At 40.2% G+C, this 12,284-nt stretch overlaps 1 pseudogene; it reads right to left on the reverse strand.

The window, feature by feature from the left end:
- Positions 1-10,971: 10,971 nt before the first annotated feature.
- Positions 10,972-11,992, reverse strand: LOC147423166 (uncharacterized; annotated as a pseudogene).
- Positions 11,993-12,284: the final 292 nt, after the last annotated feature.

The following is a 12,284-nucleotide window of genomic DNA, read 5'->3' on the forward strand; positions in this document are numbered from 1 at the left end:
TTCACCATGTAAAACTTACCGCACCACGTAAGTGCAAGAGAGGGGGGTTTTTTTACAAGTTACATAAGCATATAAGTTAGAGGCAGACCCCCAATAATTTATCTCCGAAGCTAAAAATAAGGGAGGGGGGTATCATTTTATTTTTTTTTTGGGGGGGGGGGGGGGGGGGGACTAACCCGGGTTGATTACTTGTAACACTTGGTCACTGGTGTGCACTAGAACTCGAATGAATTTTGGGGAAGTTTTTTATCAATTCACACATCAAATTTTGCATCGAGCCGATCATAGATAAGCCTAATTTGGAGCACATCAAGGGTTGATTTACACCAGCTTTGGATGGGTCAGAATTAGACGAGTAGCCAGAGTGCATGCTAATTGGGCACATAATTTGAAATTCAAACTAAGACACATTGAGGGTACATCTAGTTATCAACAAAAGTGGTTCCTTTGGTACATTGCCAGTCACTAGGCTACATAGTCTTTGAGTAGTTTTGCTCAGTTAGATCATGTGAAACCTAAATTCTATATATAAGATAGAGGTATGATATTTTTCTTCATTGATTGTCGTATAAGCGTAGAAAGGGGGGTCATATTCCCTAATATGAGTCGTATATAGGGGTTTTATCAAAGTTGTCCGCTCGCAGGTGGCATCCCGTTTTGTATATAGAGTGAATCCCCCGGGGTATCCATTTGTGCAAATTGTGGTAACTTGACTTTCAATTCTCCATTGAGAAATGCCCAAAGAGCTAGGAATAGCTTAGGATCTCTGTACAATTTAGACGTGATAGTGGTATTGACTTTAGAATCCATGAAATTTATAAATTTGGTAATATTTAATGGCACTCTTTAAAGTTTTATTTTGTGACCTAAGTCTGTTGAAGATGGGATCTCCAATTCTTCAATGGGGTCGGGTATTCCCTCACTAAAACTTCTCTCAGATAGATAATGTGCATGCCTAGTTTGTGATGTCTTACACTCACTTTCTTCCTGGATGATACTAGGTATGGCTGATGGTTTGTAATCTTTGTGAGGCTAAGGTTATGTGGGAAAAATTGTCCATAGTCTTGATTTGCCTAAGTTCTGGGTATAGTTCCGTTTGGGTCTCCTCTATTAGGCTTCTAAAGTGCTTGAATCGGTCAATCTCCTCTAGAGGGTTGAGGTAAGTCCCAATATTTTTCATAATTTCCTTGGGTTTTGGCCCTTGTAGCTCCTCTTGGAGGTTCTCATCATTTTTGGTTAGCCTTACACACATTGCATTGTTGGTGGTATCAAAGTGGTTTCCTTATGCACCCCCGCTAGTGGTGTCCTTGCATGACTTCCCCTCATGGTGGTGATCCTCAGTGGATTTTTCCCTCATGATGATTTTTTTAGTTTTCATGGTCTTGATTGAATCTGAATCATCTTTAGGGTCATTTATATACACAAGGTAATCATCGGCCTCTATGTTAGTCTTTGAACTAGGGTTTGAATTTGTAGCCTTTAGTGATCTATTCCTTCACATTTTCTTCTTTCTTACTTGGGTGATTGATGCATCATCTCTCTCTTCAAGGATAGAATTTTGATTTTGGAGCATTGATCAAGTGAGTAAATTTACTGGTACCACCGGTGTAGTTTGTGATGTCCCATTGGTAATTTCCATTAAGTTCAATGGTGTGATCTTTGGTGTGTTTGGATTATTGGGACATGGGTAATCAAATGATCTATGCCACAATGATCACATAAATGTTGGCATTGTAGATGTGCTCCCTTACCTTGTTTTCACTAGTGTAGCATTCCTTTGTAATTCAATATGACACTCAGCCACATGATGTGATCCATCACATTTGTAACATTAAAGAGGCGGTCTACTAGTAGTGATGTTGATATTTTGGCCTCTTGCTGCAAGGAGATCCACTTGATATATAGGCTTGACTTGTCCGTAAGAGTAGTATTGTGGACACACTCCTCAAGCGTATTGACTCCATAGGTAACACCACAGCCTATGTAATACTCGCAGTCCAAATAAGCACTAGATGGCTCACAACCTACTTGGTTTATATGGGTAACTCTTAGATGTGGAGGGTTCAGTCCTAGCAGTGGAGGGTTCAGTCCTAGATGTGGAGGGTTCAGTCCAAATAACCACTAGATGACTCACAACCTACTTGGTTTATATGGGTAACTCTTAGGTGTGGAGGGTTCAGTCCTAGCAGTGGGGATGGTAATGGTGTGGTTTGGATTTTTTTTGGGTTCTAGTGACTGTGTGCTACGATGGTTTCTCAACAGGTGGGACGTGCATCAATTCAAGAACTTAAGGAGAGTTTTTTTAGGCTAAAGATGGTCTGTTTTCCATTATGCATTTGAGCACTAAGAATTTCTTAGATTGATGGCCATACCTACCACATGGCATTGCAATTCCCATTAAACTTTGTTGTGAAGGTAGGGCATTCATTGGTGCTTTGTGGACCCAAACAAACTAAGCACCATTGTTGCTCCCTCCTTGGATACATATGATTGTTTTTTGGAGTATGATTATCTTTAAGGATTTCTTGAATAGTCTTGGTGAGATCTACCAAAGTCATCTCAGATATCTTTTTCTCTTTAACAATAGGCTTTATTGTCATTGTCTCATGCTCAAATCCTTCTGAGCTAGTAGACTTGGTTCAAGAGACACCCTTTCTTGTGCAGTCATTAAATTGCATTGGTGATGACTGCTTCCCAATTAGTGATGCCTCTAATGACTAGGCCATTGTGGATATCCTCATGTCACAACCCTCTAATAAGTCCATTGAGTAGTTGGTTGTTGTTAAAATGCTCATTTGGGGTACAACAAGAATTCAGATCATTCAAATGACTAATAAAATCTCTTACCAGCCCCCCTTCCTCTCGTTTTCTTTTTTGAAGTTGAGAAGCTACTCCCCAAAGCACACCCTCTTGTATGCGAGTCTTTCAAGAACAATTTCATACAAGTAGGGTAACATTTGCACTCTTGAATCCTCAAGGTCCTATACCAATCTCCAACATTCGTGCTCAGGGTCAAGCTTAAGGCCTTACACTTATGTAGCTCATTGTGCTCTACCACCGATAAATCATATACATGTTTGACCACCTCAATATTATTTCTTATGTCTCTGTCACAAGTGAATTTCTAGGGGTGAGCTTGGCCACTTGTACCACCTTGCTTCTAGGCTCTCTCTCGGGTATGCTATGCACATTCTCTATTTTAGATTGATTGATAGTTTGAGAAAATGTTACCAAATCACTAAATGAGCAGGTCAATGGGTGTAGGCACTCTGAGAACTACATGTAGAATGAGGGATGGCATTGGACTTGGCATACGCATGGCCCTTGGGTCCCATTCTTGGTATGGTATTGTGCCAAGCGATGGTCCAAAGTTCACAGGTGTGGTGCTAGGCATACAGATGCAGGGTATGATGTGTTATTGTTAATTGGCATAGGTCCACTTGAATATGAGCTTAGAAAGTGTGATTACTGATCATAAGGCATTAGAATGGTTGGGGGTGTTAATTGGGGATGTAGGAGGCACATGAGCATGAGTGGTAATGTGTACATATGATTGATGCACACTTATAGGTAATGCTATGAGCCCTATGCTAGTAGGCAACAATACAATACTGATAATCGAGATCATTGTTGGGACGTCATCGTAGCATAGGGAGGACATCAACATAATGTCAATCCAAGGAGTAGGATCCGGCTAGGGCATGGAACCACACAAGTGGCTTGTGCGTGCCAAATGGAGGATTAGAAGGTGAAACCTACACACAAAGAAAGCTATGGAGCGGGTATGATGTTTCTACGAGGAGTGAGCACACTACTTTCTCTACCATTCGGCCTAATCTCTCACACACAAGCTTAATCACACACTACTCTCTAATCAATCACTAATCCAACTCTAATCAAGCACACAAAAAGCATAGAATGACCACACCGGGCACCAACACTCTACACAAGCCCACACACTTAGTAGTGATAGCCGTTTTTCGGCTCTTTGTAATTGCCACAGTGAGTTACCTCACCCTACGAAAATCACCCAAACACTGTGGCTATCCCTACCATTTCGTTGTACATAGGCGTGCGTGAGTCACGGGACTTTTCCCATATCTCCTTACTGAAATAAAAAACCCTCAATTAGCTAGGCATTGGGCTAGTTGAGCCAAAAATAAAAATAAAAAATATAAGTATATTATGGCCCATGCGTATGTAAATATTTCTTTGTATATAGGGCCTAAATAAAAGATTTTTTCATAATTATTTTGGTATTTATTTAAATATTTCTACCTAGGTGTGTGTTATTTATGCTCTGTACATTGCCTCACCATTACCAAAAAATTTTCTTACCATTTTTCATACTCTTTATTCCATATAGAAATATTTTCATGTAAGCTTCTCTTATATTTGGTGTAACTCCCCCCCAACAAAAATCCAAAAAAACTAGTTTTATTTATGTGTATATTTTTTCACTATTGTGATTTTTCCCTTCCTACATCTATTTTGTTTTTTTTCTAAAAAATTAGAACACCAAAAATATTTATCTTTTTATGGTAGCCTCATAATGAGAGAGATTTCTTTTGACCCCTTCATATTTTTTTCCACTTATATTATTTATATTTGACATGTACATATTTTTTAGACCCCTCAATATTTGATTTTCTTAGTTGTACTATTCACTTATATCATAATCTCAACAATATCTTCAATTATAGACCTACCAAATAAGGTCAAGGGTAGGTGGCATGCATACATGCACTATGGAGGGCTCACTCTTGGAGGTATTCAAAAGAATCATCCAAAGAAGGACCCCACAAGGACCTTGTGCAGTGGAAAAAAACGGTCGGTTTTGCTGAATTTTTAAAGTTCACTTGCTCTCCGAATTTGAAAAGGTGCTACAAACAACAGTTGTAGCTTGTGGGCTGAACTTTTGCCTCAAATTTTTTCATATTTTTTTGAGCTACGAGCTGTGAGCTATGATTTTATTAGTGGACCCCAGTTTTCCCATGCTATGCAGCCACACTCTCTCTTCCACTTTATCATTTTCCTCTTTCACACACACTTCTCCACTCATCATCCCCACCTCTCTCACCACTCCTCTCTGCACCCTACCCACCTTCTCCTCAACCTTGAAGAATAAGAGAAACCATGGTGAACTCATACCTCCCACACACAATTCCATTCCAAAATTGACCACCTAGTCTCATTTTTCCTCCTCCAATTTACCCATATCTATCAAAAAATCCACAAAATTCAGCCTCTTCTCTTAAAAGACAGCATCATGGTGGTTGATTACTCAGCTTCAATTACCTTGTCTCTCAAGGAAGGTCAAGAGTGGAGAAAAAATGTACCGTCAAAGCTAGTGGACCGTCAACAAGCGTCAAAATTGGCCCTACTCAAGACACTTGGAGCATCAACCTTGTAAGAAATCCACCTTTTCTTACCTCTTAAGAGTTTTTCTTCCTTATTTGTATCCTACATGGATACTCCCATTGTAAATATCCAATTCCATTTGTAAATTAATACTAACTCTACTAACACTAACCCACTATGAAAAGTCCTATCACCTCCATTTCTCTCCTCTCTCTTTCCCCACCAACTTCTTGATCATTCCAAACAAAAGAAATTAGATAAATGGCTGAAAATCTAACCCAACCATGGTTAGAGGAGTAACCCTAGCCTTCAAAATTGCTATAAAAGGAGGGTGTGGCTAGCACAAAAGGGGGAGCCATAAGCAAGAGCACTATGCTATAGCTTGAAAAGCCAAGCTCAACCTCTCTAGAAGGAGCTCTTGCGTGGAAGCTCATTGTCTTATGCATGTGCATGTGTTGTAATAGGGGATTAGCAAGGGAACTCTATGCCATTGTAAGAGAGAGAGTGATCATTCAATTGAGAGGACGAAATCTATCATTTCTCCTACTAGTGTAAGCCCAACATTTGCTGAATCAAGGAGGGTGGATTTGGACTAAGCTTGGATACTTTGTCTCCCTTCCAACGTGAAGTAATGGACAACAATGATGCGTAAGTGTCTTGGTGTTTTTTGTTAAGTTCTTGATAGCTTGTCTCTGGTGTTGTCATCAATCTAGCCATAAATCCCACATACTGTAAGAGGGCGACAGGGTGGAGAGGACTCCCCTGGCCTTAAGACAGTGATTGGGGTGGCTTTTCTTGTGATGTGTTGTGGTGAAATTTACGCAAGCTATGTTGAACAAATACTAATCTCACTTTGATTTGTCATGACAGATTTGTAAGGAGGTATTAATGCAACAAGCACCCCCTCCCCCTTTCTCTCTCTTTCTTACATATATAATTGTGTTTGCTTGATCATTGCCGATACGTTTCAAAGCAGCCCGAGCACTATCTCTCTCTCTCTCTCTCTCTTCTCTCTCTCTCTCTCTCTCTCTCTCTCTCTCTCTCTCTCTCTCTCTCTCTCTCTCTCTCTCTCTCTCTCTCTCTTTACGCGTCCTAGTTCGCATCCAAAACTAGGTGGTGCCCCAAATTTGTGTAGGGTTAGGTTGCGGGTTTGTGTGTGTGTTTGTTGTTTTTTCCAACCCCAACCCAATTGAGCAGCACGGGAGCCTTGAAGGGTGTCTAGAGGTTGCTCTTCTTGTTGCCCGCCCCGGACCGCCTCAGTAGCATGCTTAAACAAGAGGGAAATATAAAAAAGAGAGAGATTAATCAACAAATCATCCACTAATCTTTGATTAATCAAGCATTGATTACACCATGAGCAAATGAGAGAGAAGAGGTTAGAGTTTAGCTATTGGCATGAGTCCGAATCGTCCATGTACGCGCGTAGAAAGCTCAAGAACTCCATAGCCATCTCATTCTTCACAAAGCTTATCTCAAGTGAGTAAGAATCCCCTTTCACATTGTGTGTTTTGAGTTATATACTCTCTAGGCCTTTTAGAAATGGCCGGGCACCCAAATGGCCAAACTCACTTAATCTGCTATGTGCACTGCCTAGGATCTAAATATAGCTCAATGTTTATATCTTGGAACTCTTGATGAGCCCAAAACATAATTACAACCCGCATTTGCGGTCATTTGACGGAAAATCCTAAAACTTAAGTGACTGTCAATTGTGACCGTAACTCCATAGATAGTCATCAATTCCAACTCTTCTCTGCATCTGTTTCTTGTATTTGCTTCATCTTCATCTTTACTTCACATCCGCGTCATTTGGCCTCGTTAGCATTTACTAAAAATAGTAAATAGCATCTTTGACTAATCCGTTTGGCCATTGTTGACTTAGCCGCCAAACACTCCCCCCATCCGATTTCAGTGCACGTCCTCGTGCGCTGCCTGGTTGGCTGGCACTGGAGAGATTGGAAATTAGTGGTGAATGTTGTTTTGAAGAGCTGTAAGCTGTTGGGTTGACTTGTTGGTGTAATATGAGATTAGGCATTTGGGTTCAAGTAAAAGCAATTGGCTTGAGTTATTATGGGAATAAAGAAAAATAAAAGGCTAGGTATAGTACGTTAGGGTCTGGGAGCCCTGTATTACCAATGGGGAAAAACCTCATGGGAAAAAGTGCCCAAAGGTATGTAATCTTTTTATGGGAATATACAATGATGGGTGTTTAGGGATTGAATTGAGTGGTCTTATATAAATAACGTGAAAGTGAATTGTTTCAGCCTTCTGTCCCTTGAAAAGGGTCGATGATCTGCTTTGAGTCTGGAGTTTCTTTGTTGCTGCATGTACCTGCAAGGTGAGTGCATGGGTGGAACAATAAAGAGTGTGTAATGCAAATGTCCAATCATGGGACATTCAATATGCTTGCACAGATTTATGCATGGGTAAGATTATGCTGTGCGAGAGAAGAGTATTGATGGGTGCTCCTCAGAGTTAATGCAGTTAAAAAAGTAAATTAAATTCACTTTACTAGCTCTACTACTCTTGAGAAGGGCGTTTGATGCAATGATTTGTACTCTCCTAATGTGCACAAGTGTGTCTGTGTGTTTTGTTTTGAACACTTCGCCTCTCCACCATGATTAAAATAATAGATTGACTATGCTCACCTATCCAGAATGAGCGACTTGATATAATTACGTTCAACTCTTCCAGCTTGAGCTGTAGACTAATTAGCTAGACTCATAGACCATAGAAAAATATTAGGACTTGAAGCTTAGGTCTAACACTTTGCTCATTTGTCGGCTCAGTTGCCCGACTCTTGACCTTCTTTTTTTTTTGACTTGACTTGACTACTATCTTGAGCTCTCAACAAATTATATATCTAGACATTTAGAGCTCAGATCCTCAAAAAGAGGGTTATTAAAGTACCAGATTGGCAAAGTAGGTTTTTGCTGCCATACATGGGTGACCTTGGTTGTCAAAATTCCTTGTTTAAACTTTTGGTCCATTATCTGAGAAGATTGGCTAGTTTCATTTTGTTGGAAGTGGGAGATGACTTCAATCTTCTTCTGCTTGTTTGTCTGCTTTGGCACCCATACGTATCTGCTATTTGTTGTTGGCTCATTTTTACAGACGACATATTGACTTTTTGGACTTGTATCCTTGATTTGTCGGTGTTTGTAGCTGTAATTATCTTCAACTTGTGTAAAATCTGGTCTTGGTGCCTTGGGTAGCCAGATTTTTTTTTTTCCTTTGTAATATCCCTGCGCTTGAAGTATATTTGATGGCACAAATATTTTTGTCTGTACTTTTGTATTCAATTGTATCTGTTCCTTGCCATTTTTGGGAATCACGGTTGGTAAATTCCCTTGAAGATATGTAGGCCTTCTAGATTGAGAATCATTTTTGAACTTGTTTCTAGCCCTGTTGTTCGATCTCCTATTTTGAGTTGAATTTGATCTTGATTTACCTGTTTGTTGTTTTGGTTTGAAGCCACTTGCTACTGTATAGCCTGATATCTTTGGTTTAGGTAACCAAACATTTGGATGACCACTGTAGTAGCCTTGCTCTTCTAAGCTGTACTGAGAGGCAATCCATCCCATTTGTTTACCTGAGTTGTTTGGATTAGGATCATTTACCCAAACTGGATCTTTGACATTGATGTCATTGGCCGCAACATAGGTTTTTATGTGCTACTTGTGTCTTTGTTTACTCTGGGTTGGGTATTTTGGCTGAAAGACCTTTTTATACTTTAGTCTAGATTGTTGGTCTATCTTTCCCTGGGGTGTCATGAATCCACAGCTATTCGCGTTGATTGTTTAGCTGCATTTGTGACTTCCTTGTTGGACTTCTTTGCTTGTGGTTGGCATGCTTTGGTGAGTTCTACATCTAAACTGACTTGAATGGTCCTTTGTGCCTCTATTTTTGACAATCTGTTTGAGTCTTTAATTTCCTCTGCCAGCTAGACAGAAGTATGTTGACTCTTTTCTCCAGATGTAATGCTTACCGTGGCCTTTGGTTCACATTGCTCTTTATTGATCTATCTGTAGGTCTTTGATAGGCTTCATGTGCTTGATGCACCATTTGATTCTGATTGTTCAAGTTAATTGTGATTTGTGTCACCTTCGGTTCTGTGGCATCTTCCATTGGCGAGACAATATAAGGATCTGTCTTTATGACCGCCTCTGCCTTTTGATTCAAGTCTGCCTTTGAATACTTTGAGATGTCTGTTTCTTGGCTTTGAGACTTGATCTCTGGCTTTGTTTAATTTTGAGGTACATTCATTAGCGTTGAACTATCTATGCTATTAGCATTATTATGTAGAATCTTTGATTCCATATTTCTGCTTGTTGAAATCTTCAGTGGCAAGTCCTTGACTGCCCGCACCTGCTCTGGTTCTGGGTCACAGATAATTTCTTCATCCACTTCCTCTGACATTGGCTCGTCCGCTGCATCTTTGTTGGATCTTTCAACTTTAGGCCTGAAAAATTCCAAGCTATTTGAGACCATCTTTTGTAGCTGATCTTTTTTGACAGCTTGATTTTCAATCGAAATATCATTGACGCCTTTGACCTCCAATATTTTAGTCATCATTTTGTCTCTGGTATCCTTTGACAAGATATGCTTTCTTTCTGGCGACTTTCTATTTGGAGACGTCTGCTTTAATGATTCTGCTGCTTGCAGTCTGATACTGTCTTGGTTTTGCTGCTTCATCATATCTAAGTGCATCTTTACTGGAAAATTGGGTATTAGATGATCAATGCCACATTCGTAGCAATGCACATCTATTCCTATTTGTTCTATACCTGGTCGAGGTATCTGTCCATAATATTGTTGGTATTCGTTGCCCATAGTATCTTGGATCAAATATGTCATCAGCATGACATGTAGATACTTAAAAACCAACACTGACACTGGCTTTGACTGATTGCCCTTATCTTTTTCGACTATGGCATTCTCAAGAAGCTTGTAATAGCTTCCATTATAACCTTGGTAGATGGTCGTTTCAGCCCCTGCTCCAGTGACCAACTTTAATTCTATGTATGTTATCAACATGTGATCCTTTATCTGTGGCTTCTGTATAGTCTTAGGACTATGTTGTCGATTCGATCCTGTATTTGGCTTTTGTTGTCCGCTAAGTTGTAAGAGAGTATTGTGACTCTCCTTTGCTGTTTGCAATTGATAGGGTTGTCCTGATTGAGTAAGTGAGGTGGAGATTGGACCCCCCCCCCCATCCGAGAGTGTTCCCTATTTGTAAGAGGTATCTTTCCTATGCCAGATGTGGATATTCTAGCTTTGTCATCTAGCTCAGCTAATTGAGCTAGGTCTTTGTGAAGTCGTGCTAACTCACTAGCTGATTCTTACATTGATTGTACGTGTGTTTGTGTTGGTACATTTTGTGGTGCATGTGTAGTGTTCTGTACTTGTGAATGTTGTGTTGTGGCACTCATCTATGTAATGAAAGGAGTTGAATTGTGCTCATACAAATTCGAAGTCTGATCATGTGTCAGTGGAAGCCTAGAGCTTTTAAAGTGCACTTCCCCATCTTCTAGTGATTGACTTTGTGCAATAGTGGCAGTGTGACCAATATTTACCTGGTTAGATATCATTTCGTCATGTGTCTGTTGCTCAATTTGGTCTTGTGGAGTTGAAGGTGACAAGATGAAAGTTGCAGCTCTTTCCGAGAATTTATCTGCAATAAGATCTAATTCATAGCATCTTCCATCTATATCATAGCTCTTGTCTCCAATGCGCGTTGCCCATAGTGTCCTAGGAACTGAGTCGCTAAATGTCCTTTCCCACGTGACTTGAACCCATCTTTGTCCATCAGAATCTACATAAATTGGATCTTTCCATCTCATTTCGTGGATCCAATGAAGGGCTATTGGTTCAGGTTGCTTGTTGACTTCTGAAGTGGTTGAAGGAAACTGTCGTTTACACATGGCTTCAAGGAATTCCTCCCTCTGCTGACTGTGTCTTCATTTTTTGGCAGATTGATTATAGCAGGCCCCGTCTCTTGAGTGATTTCTCTGTTCTGAGCTACCATTGTATCTGCATTGGAAGCTAAAGGTAAGCTCATTATCAAGCGATAAATATTACCCCTTGTCGACATGTATTTGTAACCCAACTTTGAACCATCTTCATGAGCTATGAAGCATTGATCTGTCTCTTCCGTTGCTTGTTGAGGTGTTTCTGCTTTGTACCATCTACCCTCCATATCTCTATAGAGACTGCTACAGTTTTTGTCCTTGTAATTTGACTTTATCAAGTGCACAGTGACTCGACAACTGCTAACCTCTGGAAGATCTTGCCTGTGCAATTTTATTATGTCCAACTCACTACCTGGTTTGAGCTTCATGTACACCGATCCTAAACAATCTTCCATTAGGTTCTTTTGTGAATTAGCCATGTTGGTAGCTTCGTCTACTTTCACAACCTGTATTGTTGGGCTTTTCAGCGCATTTTTCTTGGACTTTAGATAGCGATTGTCTGCATCATCCATGTAGCATGGAAAGTCTTTGAAATGACCTATTAACTCCAACCTGATGCCAACTGATTTGACTGTTATTAATGAGCTTGAAGCTGCATCATAACTGCTTTGATTTGCCGATGTTGCCATTGACTGTGGTTGTTGCATCTGCTGCTCCATTTTTCTTTCAACCCTGTTACTGACCTGCTGAGCACTTGTATTCCCTTTTTCTAGCCTCTCCCACAGGTGACCAGTGGTTTTCCTAATTCAAAGCTCTCTGCTTGGCTTAGCTGTGATCTCAACGATCTGATTTACTTGTATAGCTGTAGCACTAGTTGGCAAGATACTTACCACTGTACTGCAACGACTACTCACCTTTGTGATACCTCGCTTCCAGTTGATTGAGCGATGAAATTTGCTCTTAGTCTGAAAAATTGTAGATGAGCAAAGCACTTTTGACCTGAACTAAAAC

This window comes from Adiantum capillus-veneris, chromosome 26 (assembly GCF_014529385.1).
Source record: "Adiantum capillus-veneris isolate H3 chromosome 26, ASM1452938v2, whole genome shotgun sequence".
NCBI classification, from domain to species: Eukaryota; Viridiplantae; Streptophyta; class Polypodiopsida; order Polypodiales; family Pteridaceae; genus Adiantum; species Adiantum capillus-veneris.